The sequence below is a fragment of the Ornithorhynchus anatinus genome, chromosome X5 (genome assembly GCF_004115215.2).
Source record: "Ornithorhynchus anatinus isolate Pmale09 chromosome X5, mOrnAna1.pri.v4, whole genome shotgun sequence".
NCBI lineage: Eukaryota > Metazoa > Chordata > Mammalia > Monotremata > Ornithorhynchidae > Ornithorhynchus > Ornithorhynchus anatinus.
Genome location: NC_041753.1, coordinates 39,635,805 through 39,655,578, shown reverse-complemented (window position 1 = coordinate 39,655,578; position 19,774 = coordinate 39,635,805). Strand labels below are relative to the sequence as shown.

Below are 19,774 nucleotides of genomic sequence, written 5' to 3'. Positions count from 1 at the left end.
CTTCTGTGTGACCTTGGGCAAGTCACTTAACTTCTTTGGGCCTCAGTTTTCTCATCTGTAAAATGGAGATTTAGACTGTGAGTCCCATGTGGGACAGGGACCTTGTCCAACCTGTTTACCTAGTATCTACCCCAGCACTTAGAACAGTGCTTTACATATTGTAAGCGCTTAACAAATATTATCATTATTGTTATTAGGTTTTGCCACTTGCCTCCTGTATGAACTTGGATAAATCATTTAACTATTCTGTGCCTCAGTTTCCTCATCTATAAATGTTCTCCCTTCCCCTTAGACTTTGAGCTCCATGGGGACAGGGACTGTAACAGATCAACTTACATTGTGTCTACCTCAGTGCTTAGTACAGTGCTTAGCACCTAGTAAGCACTTAACAAGCACCCTTATCATTAATTTACTTGATATGGAGAGGAAAGGACAACCACTGAGTGGGTAGAGGAGAGATGTGGACTGAACTGTTTTACAGAAAAACGATTCAGGCAGCAGAGTGAAGTATGGCCTGAAAAGGGTAGAATGGAGTCTCGGAGATCAGTGAGGAGGCTGATGCAAGGGATGCAATGGGCTAGTGACTTACAGCACATTATTTTTTCAAATAGCTATATTTCTTTTTCAACTAGATTGCATATAGTTCCAGAGAGTCAATTATGTTCAATGGCAAGATTCAAAGAAGACACCACTGATGATAAAATTCACCTATCTCTGGTGGCTGAAAAGCCAGATGTGGAACTTACAGTCCTGACCACACTGGGCCCACAAAAATACAATCCCTTATTATGATGTAATGCTTGATGCTTGCAGTACCTGGACCCGGTTTCTCTTTTGCCTCCGTGTCTCTCATTCCTTACGAAACGTTTGCTAAAAGAAAGCTGCTCCTTTCTATATAGCGTTATGCCCTGTTGGTCTATCTTCTACAGTTGAATTCCAGTTTTCAGCTGGGATGCAACATTGTCCAAGACTTTGTTTTACTGTGTCCTGGAAATATTTCTTCTGCCCTACTTGGCTTTGGTTTCTCAATTTCAGCTCTCCATATAGCAGTTGTTTGGGTACTCTGCCGTTGTTCATTCTCCTCATGTGTATGGGAGTTGAAGTGAACATAGTTTTGATGTAGGAGATTAGCTACATTCCAGAACTATGCCTTGCTATTTAATGGTATGTCCCACTAATGACCCCTCTCAGGGTCATACCTGGAGAGTTTCCAATACTCTATCAGTCTCGACTAAGGGAGGGAGAGTCAAGCAGAGGCATATCCATTCCATTCCTAGCTTGGGCAGTGGCTAGCAAGTGGAAAACAATCTGCTACAAGTCAAAGCTCACCTGTACTGGGCAGCAGCGGCATGGGAGAGAGTGGAGGGTGGAGACTCAAGTTTACTGCACGGAAGGAGGCAATGGTAAACCACTTCCGGATTTTTACCAAGAAAACTCTATGGATACACTACCAGAACGATTGCAGATGGAGGTTGGGCATTCTGGGAGAGATGTGTCCATAGCATTGCTATGGGTTGGACACGATTTGACAGCATAAGACAACAACAACAACTGACTAATGACACTGATGAAATTGCTCAAAGATCTGGATGTGGCACCTATGTGGAGTCCAGATCTGTAGAGAATATCGGACAACCTCTAGACTGTAAACTCACTGTGGGCAGGAAATGTATCTGTTATTATATTGTACTCATCCAAGCACTTAGTACAGTGCTCTGCACACAGTAAGTGCTCAATAAATACGACTGAATGACTAATAACACTATAACTCTGTAGATCTTTAATTTGGACTGGTGCCTTATACCATACTCCTGCCTCACTCTGACAGTCTCCCAAAGTATGTGCTGGCCTACTTGTTTGAGTTTTCTAATTTTCCATCTGTCATTGCACTGTTGGTCAGAGTGTTGCTTAGTTAACATAATTTTATGTCAATGTACAGTTCTGCATTGCCACTATCCATTTTTTTGTTGTGTATATGGCTTCCCTGGTGCAGGTTGATACATCAGTTCAGTTTTCTTTAGACTTCAGTTCATTTTTTCTTTCAACTTAGCTGATTCAGTGAAACAATTGACAGTCTTTTTTGTTTTACTGGTATTTGTTAAGCACTTACTATGTGCCAGGCACTATTCTAAGCACTGAGGTAGATACAGAGTAATCAAGTTGTACACAGTCTCAAACCCCATTTCACAGATGAGAAAACTGAAGCACAGAGAAGATAAGCTACTTGCCCAAAGTCACACAGCTGACAGGTGGTGGAGCCATTTTTGTCTCTTCCTGGGTGCGGACCTCTAGGACCCAAATTATTTCTTGAATGACTATTTCTAGGATGATCGCAGAAGTCTATTGAGTTGAAAAGGTTTCCCAGAAGTGCAAAATCTTATTAGAACATCCGCACCCAGGCTTCCTGTTGCACCCTTCAGCACAACTTCACAGAACAAGTAGAACAAGATGAGGCCCACTACACTTCCCTGCTGTACTCCTCTAGCAATGTGGACTGGCTCACACAGGGCACCCTCAGCTGTGACCCAGAAGGCTATGCCATCAAGAAATAGTGTCAGAACTTTAATGCACTTTTCAGGGTGTAAAAAATTGTTAATTTCTAGAGCACAGACCTATTGGTAGCATCAGTTGCAAGAAATATGGTATGGAAATCTGGTGTGTATTTATACCTCACATTCTTATCTATGATGGTAAAAATAAAATATTTTCCATAACATCGATGTGTATGTTATGTTGTCAAAAAGAATTATGTGTTACATGTTTAATAATGTATTTCAGCAGAAGTATGAAACATAATATCTTTATCACTGAATATTTTACATAATCTGAATACTCTGTGGGCTCCATAAATGTTCATCCATTTATCAGAAGACTTCAGAAAGTTAATTTTCCTGAAATTATGTTCTTAAAACTTTTACTAGTGGATGTTAATTAGGAGATAATCAGTGTTGTGTAGTAGCTTTCCAAACAATAAACAGCTGCTAAGATTGATTAGATACTATAAAATCAAGGAAGCTATTTATTATGAATGAAATACATAGCAGTAGGGTAATGATGGCCTGTGAGAAACTGTGCCATGTAAAGAACTAAGAAGAAAGAGTTTATTGTTTATCTTTTCTGAAATGTGTAACAGATGTCTTACACCTTTGGAGTAAAACACAGGAGGGGGCTAGGGCGAGATAGTGGGGGTAAGTTGGAGAAAATGTTGCCCTGATAATTGTAGGATATTCTTTAATTTAAAAAACCTATCCTGAATAGGGCTTTTAGAAGATTTCCACCTTTTTATTGTTTTAAAGCAAGGAGGCCATAGCCCTGCTGTACCAGAAGTGAGTTCTGTCAAATCTGAATGGGCCAGACCCTCATAATAATCACAATACTTGTGATATTTGTTAAGTGCTTACTATGTTCCAAGTACTCTTCTAAGCACTGGGATTACAAGAAAATAATGTTGGCCACAGTCCCTGTCCCACAAGGGGCTCACCATCTAAGTAGGTGGGAGAATAGGTACTGAGTGCCCATTTTACAGATAAGGAAACTGAGGCCCAGAGAAGTGAACAGACTTACCCAAGGTAACACAGCAGGCAAGTGGCAGAGCAGGGATTAGAACCCAGGTCCTCTGACTCTCAGGTCTGAGCTCTTTCCGCCAGGCCACGCTGCTTCTCCGTTCCCTCCATAGCAGCTTTCCCTGGTCATAAGATCAGGCAATTTCATGATTTCAACTATGAAAACAACCAATCAGGAGATGATATCAACCTGTTGTTTATCAGATCATCTTGAAGGATTTCCCGTGGTTAACATGACATAGGGCAAAATGGGCCAATTTGTCATGGAACCTAATGAGTAACTCCCAAAGGTGTTAGAATGGTGAAGAGAAGCATTCAGGATTTCAGCTCAACCTATTCAGAATTCTTATTGCTAATTTTTCTTCATTAAATTCACTACATTTTCTGTAGCTAAATCTTTCTTTCTCACCTCTTTCCCTCTTTCCCTCATCTCATACCTTCTTTTGTTTACCCTTTTCTCTTCCTCTGCTAGCCCTCTTTTTTCAGACTAACATCTCTCTCAAATCATAAAATGGTTCAACCGGTAATAATCTTTCACATTTTGGATTTCAACCTTGTGTTCGCAAACTACTGAATCCTGCTATTAGAAATCTCTGATTTCTCCTGTTTTAATTTATAACACATTATGTTTCCAGAGGAAATTTGGAAACTAGTTTTACACTCCCACATTTACAAAGAAACTATGCAAAATGGCTCACCTACCAGTATTTTTGTTACTGAAAATATTTAGAGCATAAAACACAATAAAAGCTAACCCTCCTGCAGTTACGGGGGAATTGTTGCTCAAATTAGTACTTAAGCAGTCTTAGCACAGGTGTGTGCAATGGTGATGTTTCTGAATTGTTTTTCAATATGTAACTGGTGTGATTGTAGAGAAAGGAAATTTGATTAGGAGGATAAAGGGACTGCTTTTCGTTGGTCTTCAAAGTTTCCCTTTAAAATTTTCTGGCCATTTTCCACAAGAATATGGTATTGGAGCTCACCTCTGTCACTTCATTTACTATGTGAACAACTATGATTTATGTACTATATATAGTCATTATATCCCAATGAATTTACTCATCTGATAAGGAATAGCAATAATAAATCATATTTATTGAGCATTTACTGTGTGCAGAGCACTGCTCTAAGCACATGGGAGAATACAACAGAGTTGGTAGGCACATTCCTTGTCCACAACAAGCTTACTATCTCCTTTAAATAAGAGAATTATAGCCTGAAAAGCTAGTTAAGTCAATGAATTTGGTAGAGTGTATTGTAAAGTTCAAAACCAGTTATCGCTGCATATATTAAATCCCCTGGAAAATTTTCCTGACATTGGTGTTTAAATGTATGTTTTGAAAGACGTTTTTCATTTATTTTTAATTTACTGACAGCTACTCTATCTAGCCAATCCTCTGAAGAATCACATTTTTCTCTGTAGTGAAAGTGGTCAGTGATTAGAATTTAGAACAAGAATAATATGAACTATCTGGGATGTACATAGCTGTGTGTGGTGGGTAGTATGGATGTATGGCGGTCCCTCTTTCATGGTAACAGTGCTGACTATGAAATTTTTACCCACACATTAGATTGTGGCTTTGAAGATCAGTGCATGACTGGTAATCCCTTTCCCAGTGTGTCCACATAGATATTGTCCCTTGTTTCAGTATTTCATGTTAACCACAGTGCCTGGTGTCATTAGCATTTCTCCCTCTTGGTATCATGAACTTACCAAAAACCTCTGCTTGAAAATAGTCACCCCATTTCTAATTTCTGTACACCAGGCTACTCTCTCTTTTGCTGCTGCTTCCAAGGGGACTCTGCTCTTCCATATTGTTTTACTTCACTGTGTTTTTAAAGTGGCTCTTCTGCTCTATTGGATGTATCTATGGTACCTTTATTTTAGGTCATTGTAGAATTTTGTGTGTATCTATTATACACACACACACACTGACCAGAAAAAGATGAAATATGATGAGCTCTGCTTCAGTGGAGGTAGACTGGCTTCACTTTATGACTTCATCATTTGTGATCCTGTCTTGCCACTTTAGTATTGCATGCAGTGCTCTGCACAAAGTAAGCACTCAATAGGTCAGATGTGATATCTGTGAATAAGTTGATAGGTCTAGGCTTCACAGCCTTGAAGATAGAACTCAACAATTCCTCTACAGACCTTCGGTTTGATTTGAAATTTGATGCCATGTAAACCTGGCACTCAGATAATTGGTTTCCTGGGGTGTATTTTGTCTCTTAATTCTTCTTTGTCTCCCCTGATATCAATGGACCAGTAAGTTGCCCAAGAAACAGAATTCAATGACAGACATCAACTCTGTGTTGCTTTTAGAGACCCGTGGCTGGATGTAATCTTGGTCTTTTACAAACAATTGTCAAAGTTCAAAATCACCTGGCTGGGTTCTTAGGTGTGTTCTTCCAGAGTACACTTAGAATATAGGAATTCTCGAATAAATGCTCCTTGTGGGAAGGGATCTGTTTACCAACTCTGCTATATTACATTTTCACTCAGTAAGTGCTCAATAAATACCATTGATTAACTGAGTGAATTTCCCAGAAGTTTCTAATCATATTCAGACACCAGCTTCCAGGTTGTTTGATGTGCTTTGACCATGTCTACACAGAATAGACAAGACTATAATTCTATTAGTTTATATTGATGCTGCTGATGCCTGTCCACTTCCTTTGTTTTGTTGTCCGTCTCCCCCCTTCTAGACCGTGAGCCCGTTGGGTAGGGATTGTCTCTGTTGCCGAAGTGTACTTTCAAAGCACATAGTACAGTGCTCTGCCCACAGTAAGCGCTCTATAAATACGATTGAATGAATGAATGAAAGACTGGACTGTACTAAGTACACAAACTTGCGTTACTGATTGAAATAATCAGTTCAAGAGGATCCTGGCTAAGTTCTCGTCAACTAGGTAGTGAAGTGAAATCTCATGATAGTTTCAATAGCTTCCTCCCCTTTCTTTGGAAGATCTGATGATGACAGCATCGCTGACATCTGGTGACATTTCCTCGGTGTTCAATATGTTCAGGAAGAGTCTGTGCAGGTGGCCGAGTAGCACATCCCCTCCCTACTTGTAGTTCTCCCCCTCTAGACTGTAAGATTCTTGTGGGCAAGGTATGTGTCTACCAACTCTGTTGTACTGTACTCTCCCAAGTGCTTAGTACAGAGCTTTGCACACAGTAAATGCTCAATAAATACCATTGATTGTTCGATCTCAACTGGTATAACTCACCTTTTATCTGCCCCAGCACTTAGAACAATGCTTTGCACATAGTAAGTGTTTAACAAATGCCATCATCATTATTATTATTATTATTATGACAGATCCAGGATCTTTGACATTTGTCATGGCTCCAGTAAGCCACTGGTCATTGTGCCTTCTTGGCCTCTCTGGAGCCAAATAAAATATTGGGCATGTGCAACTTCACCTCCCTGCAGGCTCTCGACTTCCTTCACCATGGCTGAGTGAACTGTCTTCCCTCCTCACCACCTAGGACCAGCACTGGCTCCCCCGGCTCCATTGAAGAGATCACATCCCCTCCTGCTTTCCAGAATGAGAACAGCACCTGCATCATAAAGCCTCGTGTAACCCTCTAGATTGGGAGATCCCTGTGGACAGGGAATGTGTCTATTTGCACACAGTAAACCTTCAATAACTAAGATTGAATGAATGAATGAATAACCTCAAGAAAGCTAATGCCTGCGGTAGCTATTGCTGTGGACTCTGATTAAGCTGCTCCTCTAGCCACAGCACCCTACTGAGTTTCATAAATATTTCTGTATTATGTATTTGTCCTTGTCCCTCATTCTGTTTAATGTTTACTGTTCAGCACTGGCAGAGATTGAGGCTCCCTGGCTGCTGATGGGTAATTTGAATGAGGAAGATGATTAATGCCTCTTAAAGATAACAGGGAACTAAACCACCCAAAAGTCATCTTGATATAACTCATGAGCTGAAAACTACCAGCTCCAAAGGTGTGAACTCTTCTATCCTGCCCACTTCTTCAATTCAATGAATATTCATTTAAGAACAAAACTCAACTTCCCACCCAAACCCTGTTTTCTCCCTGACTTTCCCATCACTCTAGACAGCACCACCATCCTCCCTGTCTCAGAAGCCTGTAACCTTATCCTCAACTCATCTCTCTCATTCAACCCACATCATCAATCTGTCACCAAACTCTGCCAGCTCTACCTTGCTAAAATTCACCCTTTCCATCCAAACTGCTACCATGCTTTCTAAGCATTTATCCAATCCCACCTATGACTACTGAATCAGCATCCTTGCTGTTTCTCTGCCTCCTGTCTTTCCCTAGTCCAGGCTTTACTTCACTCTGCTCCCTGGATTATTTTTCTAAAAAAAAAAATCAATCCATGTTTCTCCACTCATTCATTCATTCAATAGTATTTATTGCAGAAGAAAATGGTGACGCTGGCTGGCAGCAACACAGCAGCATGTGACAAATCCATGGGCAGGATTGCCGCTTTCCTTGTTGCCTCCCTTCTGCCACCACTTTCCATGTCATTTCTGTGACAGCCTGCAGGAACAGCAAGTGGTCCCAGCAGAAATGAATGATAGCAAATACCAACCACAGGGAACTTAGTGGTGTCAGGGAAGCTACTGCTACAGGGAATTCTTCACTGTAACTGTGGCTTTCCTTCTCCATTTGCTGTACTGCTGTCACTCTTGCTCTTGCCTGCTGGCCCCTGGCTGCTGTAGGGGTGGAGATCCTTGCCAAAACCACAGTCATCCTTGTCAAAATTGGAACTTAATGGGCCCCTGCCTGACATGAAACACATGAACCAAAACATGGTGGCCATCCAATCTATTGCAGGACATATGGTCATGCTAGGTACGATTGATAGCTTAGCTGATAATCACAAATATTACAAGGCGTGAAACAAAGTCATGCACCATGTAGAGCATATTGGTTTCCGTTTACCTGTTAAAAATGTCTTTACTAGTCACAGAATGCTTGTACTAAACCATCAGTTTAGTACAAATGTCTAAAGTTTGACAAGGCACATGATAGGTTTGTGGTTTGATGATCTACGCATCCCATGACAAAAATGGTTTTCGCAGGAACCCTTTGTCATTCAGAATCTTCCAAAGAACACACTGGTTTATGATCTGTCCCTCTAGCCCCTTTGATTGGTTGTGCCAGAGAGGATCTAAGTGATGGGCAAATCTTCCTGTTGAGTTCTCCCCATGTCCCGTCCTGTGATTGTGTCCTCCACGCTTTTAACCCTCTTCCTCTGATTGGTTGTAAGAGGCCTAATCTGATGGGTGGAAATATTTGTCTTCTGAGCAATTTCCCTGGCCCCTACTCTGATCTTTCCAGCTTCTTCTCTCATCTCCTTTCTACCTACCTACTACCTTCCTCAAGCATTGGAGAATGCTTGCTGAGGAGCAATTTAATGAAATGGACAAATTAGGCCACAGACAATTGAGTTGGAATCTAATTTAAATTCTTAAGTACTCTTCAATGCCTCAACATAAAATCCCTAACAGGGGACTCTGAAACTCTCCCTTGTCCAAAAGCTATCCCCTGGGAGCGTACAATAGGGTTGGTAAGCATGATTCCTGCTCCCAAGCATCTTACAATCTAGCAGGAGGTTCAAAAACTTTCAGAAAGCAGTTGCTGCTTAATGTACACCTGACTGATGGCAGAGGAGATGCTTAATGAAATAGACAAGGAAAAAGAGAAGGTGGCAGCAAGACTGCTTATTCCCAACCCAAAGCTCAGAAGGTCCTGCTCTTCTTCTTTGCAGGAGCAAATGAAAAACAAGCAGTCATAGACAATTGAGTGTAAAACTAATGTAAATTCTAAAACATTCTTCAGTGCTTTTCCAGGGCTCCTTCCTCTCCTCCCCCAACCCCAAACTTCCACTGACCTCCTCCCCCACCCCCTGCTTCCCTGTTCCAACCCTTCCCACTGATACTCAATGTAGTTTTCAGTGAGACCCCCCCCAGGGCAATTTCCATGATTATGGACCTTCCTTTCCTTCATCTGATGGGAAAGGACAGCTTGTTCAGTATCTCCACTTCCACAGAGTGTACCCCTAACCACCAGCCAAGTTCTCGCTCTCAAACACATATGCCAGGACCTTATTCCTAGTTTGCCCTATATTGTACTTGGCAAACACTGTATCCCACTTCTCATGGGTTCAGGCACTCTCAGTTTCCCAAGAGATAACCTAGGCTAGGCTGGATGCATGGTGCTTAGGTGAAATCTCTTGACAGTCTTAGGGGCACTTAGACACAAAATCTCCATCAGGACACCCTCCAAGTGGGAAGGGAAATGTTACCTTTATCTACATCCCAATCAATCAGTGGCATCAATCAAGTAGCAAAGAAGCAGCATGGCCAAGTGGATAGAGCACAGGCCCGGGAGTCAGAAGCACCTGAATTCTAATCCCTGCTCAGCCACTTGTCTGCTGTGTGACATGGACAAGTCCCTTTACTTCTCTAGGCCTCAGTTACCTCATCTGTTAAATGGGGATTAAGACTGTGAGCCCCTTGTGGGACAGGGTCTGTGTCCAACCCAATTTGCTTGTATCCATCCCAGAGCTTAGTACAGTGCCAGCTACACAGCATGTGCTTAACAAATACCACCATTATTAAGCACTTTCTATGTGCACAGCACTGTACTAAGAGCTTGTGAGAGTAAAATACAACAGACTTGGTAGATACGTTCTCGCGCACAACGAGTTTACTGACTAGTTATCAAGAGTTCTCAACCAACAAAATCACATGCAAAAATACCTCAAAAAAATGTATCGAGTCAATTTCTTAACAGAAACATTCCACATCCTCAAAGACCTAAATGATCCAATAGTAGGTCATAGTAAGAGTGTGAAAGCATTGATAAATAAATAATTGAATAAAATACATGTGAACATATATATAGGAAATACGTATTCCCCCCTCAGCCCCCCAAACCTTCCTTTCCAGATTTGATTTCCTCCATCTCCTCCACTGCCTCTCTCCTTGTTCTGGCATTCAAGATTTCATAGTGAAAGGCAGACTCTGTCCAGGTAGTCAACAAAGTTCCTTCTGAGTGATACAATTTACCAGTAATATTCTGCTACAAATACACTGAGAGCTGTTTCCCATCTTTGGAATTTCTGGGACTGTGAAAGGCAGGTGACCAGACCTCATGATTTCTACGATCTCCTTGAGGGCATTGAATAGAAGCCAAATGGTCTGATGTTTTATGTCCCCAAGCATTTTATTGAAAGCATTATGCCAGTCCTCCCTATTGCAATTTGTCCAAGGGAGGTCACCCAATGTGTTCTCAATACAGTTTCAGAGCTCAATTTTAAGCATAGATGCTCTGTTCTCCATTCCCTGTGCTGCTGACCAGCCCCCAGTGGTTTCTCTCATGTCCTGGACTGCTGACTTGCTTTGTAGCCAAGCACTGTACTGCACTGAACCACAGCACTTATGTACATATCTGTAACTTATTTATTCATATTAACATCTGCCTCCCCCTCTAGACTGTAAACTCACTTTGGGCAGGGGACATGTCTCCCAACTCTGTTGTACTGTATGCTCCCAAGTGCTTAGTACAGTGCTCTGCACCCAGTAAGTGCTCAATAAATACCATTGATTAATGGACTGATTAATAGATAGATACAGATATTTACATCAGAACCAGCCCCTTTCCCACAAGGGGCTCAGAGTCCAAGGGAGAGGTAAAACAGATATTTAATCACCATTTAACAGATGAGGAAAGTGAGGCATAGAGTAGTAGTGTGGCCTAGTGGAAAGAGCACTGGTCTGGTAGTCAGGAGATCTGAAATAAATCTCACCACTTAGCATCTTAGAATTTCCTATATACAATTGAGATGGATACTGATTCTTCCATTAATAAAACTTCATCTGCCTCTAAGACAACTCCTCAAGACTTAATTCACATTGTATACAGTGACTACGGCCTTAACTCCTGACCATTGGCTTTAAAGCACTCAATCAGCTCTCTCCCTCCTATTTATCCACTCTCTTCATTCCTTTCAAGCTAAGCTAATTTAGGCATTCTCTTGTCTCCTCTTGCATTTACCACTGCTAACGTCTGCTAACACCATCTCCACTGCCTGAACTCCCTACCTCTCTGGCCGGTCATTCTCGGTCTCCTTCGCTGGCGCCTCCTCCCCCTCCCATCCTTTAACTGTTGGAGTTCCTCAAGGGTCAGTTCTTGGCCCTCTTCTGTTCTCCATTTACACTCACTACCTCGGTGAACTCATTCGCTCTCACGGCTTTGACTACCATCTCTACGCAGATGACACGCAGATCTACATCTCCGCCCCTGTCCTCTCCCCCTCCCTTCAGGCTCTCATCTCCTCCTGCCTCCAGGACGTCTCCACCTGGATGTCGGCCCGCCACCTAAAACTCAACATGAGCAAGACTGAGCTCCTCATCTTCCCTCCCAAACCCGGTCCTCTCCCAGACTTCTCTATCACCGTGGATGGCACGACCATCCTTCCCGTCTCTCAGGCCCGCAATCTCGGTGTCATCCTTGACTCGTCTCTCTCGTTCACCCCACACATCCTATCCGTTACCAAGACCTGCCGGTTTCACCTTTACAATATCGCCAAGATCCGCCCTTTCCTCTCCACCCAAACGGCTACCTTACTGCTACGGGCTCTTGTTATATCCCAGCTAGACTACTGTGTCGGCCTTCTCTCTGACCTCCCTTTCTCCTCTCTTGCCCCGCTCCAGTCTATTCTTCACTCCGCTGCCCGGCTCATCTTCCTGCAGAAATGATCTGGGCATGTCACTCCCCTTCTTAAACAACTCCAGTGGTTGCCTATCAACCTCCGCTCCAAACAAAAACTCCTCACTCTAGGCTTCAAGACTCTCCATCACCTTGCCCCTTCCTACCTCTCCTCCCTTCTCTCTTTCTACCGCCCACCCCGCACGCTCCACTCCTCTGCCGCCCACCTCCTCACCGTCCCTCGGTCTCGCCTATCCCGCCGTCGACCCCTGGGCCACGTCCTCCCGCGGTCCTGGAACGCCCTCCCTCCTCACCTCCGCCAAACTGATTCTCTTCCCCTCTTCAAAACCCTACTTAAAACTCACCTCCTCCAAGAGGCCTTCCCAGACTGAGCTCCTCTTCTCCCTCTACTCCCTCTACCACCCCTCCTTCACCTCTCCGCAGCTAAACCCTCTTTTCCCCCTTTCCCTCTGCTCCTCCCCCTCTCCCTTCCCATCCCCTCAGCACTGTACTCGTCCGCTCAACTGTATATATTTCCATTACCCTATTTATTTTGTTAATGAATTGTACATTGCCTTGATTCTATTTAGTTGCCATTGTTTTTACGAGATGTTCTTCCCCTTGACTCTATTTATTGCCATTGTTCTTGTCTGTCCATCTCCCCCGATTAGACTGTAAGCCCGTCAAACGGCAGGGACTGTATCTGTTGCCGACTTGTTCATTCCAAGCGCTTAGTACAGTGCTCTGCACATAGTAAGCGCTCAATAAATACTATTGAATGAATGAATGAATGAATCCAACAGATTTAAAGTTTTCCCCCTCTTCAGAGTCTTTTTGAAGTTCCATCTCCTCCAAGAGGCCTTCCCTGATTAATCTCCAACTTCCCCAGTTTATACTTGCAACTTCCACTTCTGCCCTTCCAAGCCACCTAGGCATAACCTCCCAAAACACTTATGAACATTTATTATATACTTTATTATTTCCCCTTATCTATAATTTAAGTGTCTGTCTACCTCTCCAAATTGTAAGATCCTGGAGGAGAGGGATCATGTACAGTATTTCTGTCCTACTATCTCTCAAGCATTTAGCTCTACACCCAGTAAGCACTCAATAAATGTTTTTTATTAACAGTGAACTATATACTAGGAGCCAGAAATTGTGGTTTACTTTCCATTGAAGCATTTTGAGCTCTTGAGGGGCTGAAGAAGAAAATAGATATTCATGCTGCACTGAAGCCTAGTGTTTTTCCTATGCACATCAGAAATTGAAATGTGAGTTAACAGTACAATTTTGGTTTGCTGTACACATGTACTCTTCAACGAACAAGAAGTTTATTATGTCAAGGACAGCAAGAGTCAATGGTTTTAGGAGATTCAATGATAAGCTTGAATAATCACCACTATGAAAGACTGACTCTGACACATCTCTTAGAGTGTCATCTAGAACTTGCAGAATTGTATCATTGAACACTGTAGTCCATAGAGTTGAGAAAATGATTTAAATGTGGGTCATTGTGTTCTTTTGTAAAGGTAGACTGCAGCAGAAGTGAAGCTGTTATCACACTGGGATCAGTATAGAGGTGGGATTTTATTCAGGCATTGTAGAATACATTTTATAATACAAACTAACTCAGTCATCCCATTACCTAAATGTCAGCCAGTGATGACTGAACCCTCAAATACTTGCAGATTCACTGGTTTATAGAAACACCTTTAGTCTTGTATAAAGTAGTTGGATAAAGATAAACATCAAACTTTTTCCTTTTTTCTTTAAGCCTTCAACTGTCAAGAATGCAATTACAGTGGTACATTGAAAATTTGGTTTTGATTGGATGAAATTTTCCAGGATCTTAGAGACTTTGTTTATATGGAGTGTGGTTTGGGAAAGGAGGGCAGGAAAATATTTTGTCCAAGTACATTAGTTTGGGGCAGATGTTCATTATGGCTACTCTATTCAAACCTGCATTCAATGAAATTTGATTGTGATTCCTGAATTCCATAGGTGAAATAATGTGCTATTGGGGTTTCTCTAATCATTTGAATTCTAGAACACAGTAGTTCCACTCCCAAATATTTCTTTTTTTAAAAACAAAATACAGGATTATTCATTTTAATTGAGACTAGAAGAATATAGGACCATGTGATTTATATGCTGGGTATTTTCTAGAAGAAATATTAAGGATTATAGAGGGACAAGATGGGGACAAGTAGATGGCAGATCTCTAACCATTGGAATGAGGGCAAAGAGGACAAGTATTTCATTGTTCCACTAAACATCCTATTGCTACTACTGGAACAGAGCAGTAGGCTAGATGGATCATTGGGCTGACCCAGTAATGGTGTTTCAGAAGTACTTATAATAGCTCCGTTTTGTACCATATCTAAATTGGGGAGGCATAAAATATTTATTTTGTTACTGGAAGAGGACCTTTAAGGGTCAAAATTTACCGATAAAAGTCATTTGAGTTTGCATGGAATTGATTGGCAGACAAAGCCATAAATATTGATTATATATTTATACACACATTCATACAAGCATACATTTTCAAATCCATAAATTAAATAATTCTGTGGCAGGATTTAATTTCAAACTTGTACCAACAGGAGTGCCAGCTGTAATAATAATATTAGCTGAGACACTTGTTAGCATGACCAGATAAAAGCATTTTGGAATTGAGAAGCTCAGCACAATTTCCTAGAAGACTTTCTGATATTGCCATAGCTATGTGATTGTTGTCTCAAGAGGCTATTTACCCATATGCTGAAACTCCATAAGTACTGCTAGCTCCAACAATTTGAGGAGTACCCAGTAGTGGAAGAGGTAGTTTGAAATAGTGTCAATGTATAACTAATTGAAAGAACACAACATTAAGGTGGTACTTTTAGCACACTGTAAGGGAGTTTAGATTTTAAACAACTTTCTATCATTTCAAATCTTAGGATGAACACTGCTGTAGAATGACAACTGATAAGAGTCTTCAAGGAGGTTAGAGACTGGCTGTCACAGATCTAAAATATTAACTCAAGAAAATGATATCAAAAGTACTGCAAGAGGCCAGGATCCATCAATCACATTTATTGCGCACTTGTTATGTACAGAACATGACACTAAGCACTTGGGAGAGTACAACAGAATTAGCAGACATGTCCCCTGTCCATAATGAGCTTACAGTCTATAATTCCTAATAGTGGAATCTAGAGGTAAAATGAGGCCAACCAGTAAAGGGAGGATTCCCAGTCTAGCCTGAAGTTAGAGCTAAGAATGAGATCTCCTCCTTAGCAGCCCCTTCTCCAGAGTGGTAGAGGAAAGTCAAATTGGCAGTGTGGGGCCAGGCCATTCCTTTACCACCAGAGTCCTTTAGGTTCATCACCCTGGACAGAAAACCCCCGGCCCCAACATCAACACCATCCAGGCTCCCAGCAGCCCCCTCTCCAGGGCACCAGGGCGCAAAAAGCATCAGCAGGCCTTCCCAGCTTGTAGATATGGAGAAGTATGTGGTCACTAGGCTGCAGGACACCATCTGAGGGGAGCCCTATTTCCTGAAAGGCAGGGGGTGGGCAGGGACTGAGTCATAGGTGGCAAGGAGCCCCCTTAAGAAAGCGGCACTGGAGTCTGCTGCCACAGCCCTGAACCACTCATCCCCAGTACAGAAGCTTCTTTTTCACCCTTTAGAATGTTGAAAAAGCTCCCATGGTTTGTAACTAAAGATTGTTTACCTGGGGCAGTGAGGACTCTCATCTCCAAGACCTATTATTTTACTTGTCTTGACATTGGCACTGTTGGTGAACTTTGTCGACTCTATTGCAGTCCATTATTATTGTTGCCTTCGCCTTTCTCCACGGACATTGTGAGCCTAATTCTATGGGAGATGTCACATACAGAGAGTGTTTCTGTGACATTCTGGGCTCAAAATTTCACACATTACCGTGTTCAAAACTTCAGCTATTCTCAGAGCCTTTGTTAGAATCTACCCCAGGGCTTAGCACAGTGCTGGGAGCATTGTAAGCACTTAGTAAATACCATAACTAACTCATGAAAAAAAATACCATGCTTCAGCTCAACCTACTATGTATGAGTTCAACTGTGCTGAACATGTAAAGATGATGACAAAAGTACCAATATTAAATATTAAATCTTTCTAACAGCTGATTAATGTTGAGGATAATACTGATAATGCTGATAATATTTCTAATCATGATAAAATCCATGAAAGTAGAGACATTACTCCAATTTTCCACTACAACCCAGCATGCACGCTTCTCTCCTCTAATGCCAACCTACTCACTGTGCCTCGCTCTCATTTCTCTTGCCAACCAACCATTGACTGCGTGCTCCTTCCTTCCTGGAACTCCCTCACACTTCTTGTCTGACAAAAATCACATCTCTTCCAGGAAGTCTTTCCTGACTAATTGCTTACCTTCCTACCCCATTTCCCTCCCTATTGAATTACCTTTGCAATCGAGACTTCCCCTCACTGCACTCCCTCTCCCCACAGCACTTATGCATGGTTCTTTACCCTATATCACTCTCCCCATCTGTAATTTATTTTAGTGTCTGTCTCCTCCACTAAACTGTAAGATCCCTGAGGGCAGGATAAGGCTACTAACTCTATTTTTCTCTCCCAAGTGCTGAATAGTCTTTTGCACAGATTAAACAGTCAATGATAATATTGTGGCTTGATTGATTTAAATAAAAGAAACCTTCATTCAGCCAACATGCATTTACTGAGTACTCCAGAGTTCCCAACTCCAGATGAAGCCATATAGAGTACTTATTAATAAAAAGTTATATTGACTCCTCTCCAGGAACTAATAAGCAGATTGAGGAAACAATGAAGATGAGCATAAATTAACTTTACATATGGCTAGATAAATCGGTGATTGTGCTGGCATTTGAGAATGGATTGACTAGTAAAGGTTTCCTAGATTAACTGTGTTTTAAGCTTTGGTAGGGGCTCAATTATTCTAGGATCCATAGGTGATTCAAATTTTGCCTTAGCTTTTATTTTAGATTACTGTAAATATTTCTCCAAGTTCCTTTTATATTTCATTTGTTTGGTTTTGGCAAACTCAATATTATTTTTCATCCCTATAGACTGGCTCAGGTTTCATGCCTTATGAAGGTATAATAATGTTATAGGGAAAGTTGTACTATGGACAAGTGATCCTTTCAGTAGTGAGCCACCCAGGGAAATTGAACAATTGGATACCTTCTACTGAGTGGCTTTCAAAGCCTTCTTATTTGTCTTTATCCTTCTGTTTCTGTGTTTTACTCAGTTTTTCTACTCGCAACTATTCTCTAATGCTAGACCAAGTCAACTAAGAGAAACTAATTTGTGCTTATCTGCTCCACAAATATAGTTGTGTTCATGCCAGGAACACCACCTATGATGCACCCACCTGAGTCCGTGCCAAACTTACAAAAGTCAAGTAGGAATAAGTATGGCTAGAAAAATTACAGTAATTATGGAAACCACAGGACATGCCAAGATATGAAGACTGTTAGCTCAACCTTCCTGAAGAGAATAGAGAATGCCAATCCAATCTCTTGGGTCGAGACACATGAATGAATAATGGGTAATGTGAATAGCAGGCATCTTTTCTTTTCCAGGGAAATTAAACCTAATTCTATGGGAGATACCACATACAGAGAGTGTTTCCGTGGCATTCTGGGCTCAAACTTTCACACTTATTGCGTCCAATAGTTCAGCTACTTTCTTTAAAGTTCGGATTTTCAGAGCTTCCTACTCGTGAAGGCTTGTGTTGGTCATGAGATTAGATGATTAAGGCTTTGGTCAGAGGAGACCTAACCAGATAATTGCTTAAGTATTCATGCATCAAAGAAATTCAATTTTCTATGTGGAAAAACAGGGACTTTGACTTTTAACACATTCTTGGAAAGCAAATATACAATCTTTTTGTTAGTAGCATATAAAGTCTTACAATCAGAGATTTGATTTATCTAACCTTGGAATTAACCCTACCTTGGCCTTCTAGAAATGATGAAATGTATACTGAAATAGAACATAGTATATATTCAGGAGGTAATGTGCAAATCCCTTGACTAGAATAATGGCATCTCTGTGTTTTCTGTGAGCACTTCCGTAATGCTATCATCATGCATGATATCTTTCATAATGTAGGGAAACACAAAGATGTGGATGGGGGTTTTCATTGTATTTAAAAAGAGAAAACAAAGAGAGAGACTGTTATTAGACTAATTGTGGTATTTTTTAAGTGCTTACTATGTGCCAGGTACTGTACTAAGTGCTGGGACAGATACAAGATAATCAGGTTGGACACAGTTCCTGTCACACACAGGGTTCCCAGTCTCACTCCCCATTTTACAGGTGAGGTAATGGAGGCATAGAGAAGTTAAGTGACTTGCTCAAGGTCACACAGCAGAAAAGTGGCAGAGCCAGGATTAGAATCCAGGTCCTTCTGACTACCAGGCCTGGACTCTATCCACTAGGCTACACTGCTTCTCTATGTCTGTAGGCCAGCCAGAGGTTGGGACAACTTTAAATGACAGTATGGTATTTCCTAAGTACTTCCTATGTGCCAAAGCACTGTGCCAAGCCCTGGAGTAGAAAGAGATATTCAAAACAGACCCAATCCCAGCCCCACATCCAAGAAGTTGGGAGAGCAGCCATCTCTCTTCCATTTTACAGATGAGGAAAGCACGACTCAGAGAGGTTAAGTGACTTGACCAAGGTCACATAGAACAGCAGAAGTGAAACTGGCATAAGAAACCCAGGACTCCCGACTCCAAGGTCTGTGTTCTATCCATGAGACTCTGCTGCCTCTCACTTCTGTGTCTCCCACAACTGCAATGATCTTGGCTGAGACCATCATTACTGCATCGAAGCGTAAAACTGAAATGAATGCAAGGATAAATTTTCTTATATAAAATAGCTCTGTCAAATATGTGTAATAGCATCTTACAGGTGCATTTCAGGAGTGCTCTTTCATTCAAACCTCAGCTAATGTCCTTAATGGTTGGGAGCATGGGAAAGAGATCTCTTAAGGATCAAAACTTCCAGCCCTAGTAGCTATTTCATTCAGCCTTGTAAAATTTTGCGTTGTTCATCCAATAGGTAGCTCCACTAACTGCTACAGAATTTGGCCTCCTTTCATTGAAGATTTCAATTTCTGGTTATATTTCTGATGGGAGTTGTTTCTGATGGAGAAGATATAAGAAGGGAGGTAGTGTAGCCTTGTACAAAGAGCACAGAACTGGGAGTCAAAAGACCTGGGTTTTAGTCCCAGCTTTGTCACTTGCCTATTGTGTGAATTTTGGCAAGTCACAACTTCTCTGTGCCTCAGTTTTCTCTTCTGTAAAATGGAAATAAAATACACATCCTCTCCCTTTCTTCGAGTCTGAGTCCTATTTGGGACAGGGTCTGACTCTGATCTATCTTCTATCTATCCCAGCACTTAGCACAAGGCAGGGCATAAAGCAAGTCCTTAATAAATACTATCATTATAAACTC

At 41.6% G+C, this 19,774-nt stretch overlaps 1 non-coding gene across 1 annotated transcript; it reads left to right on the top strand.

The window, feature by feature from the left end:
* Positions 1–1,181: 1,181 nt before the first annotated feature.
* LOC114808351 lies at positions 1,182–1,319 on the top strand. The gene has a single exon (XR_003756197.1). It is a non-coding gene; the product is annotated as a small nucleolar RNA SNORA7 (small nucleolar RNA).
* The last annotated feature ends 18,455 nt before the right edge of the window (positions 1,320–19,774 follow it).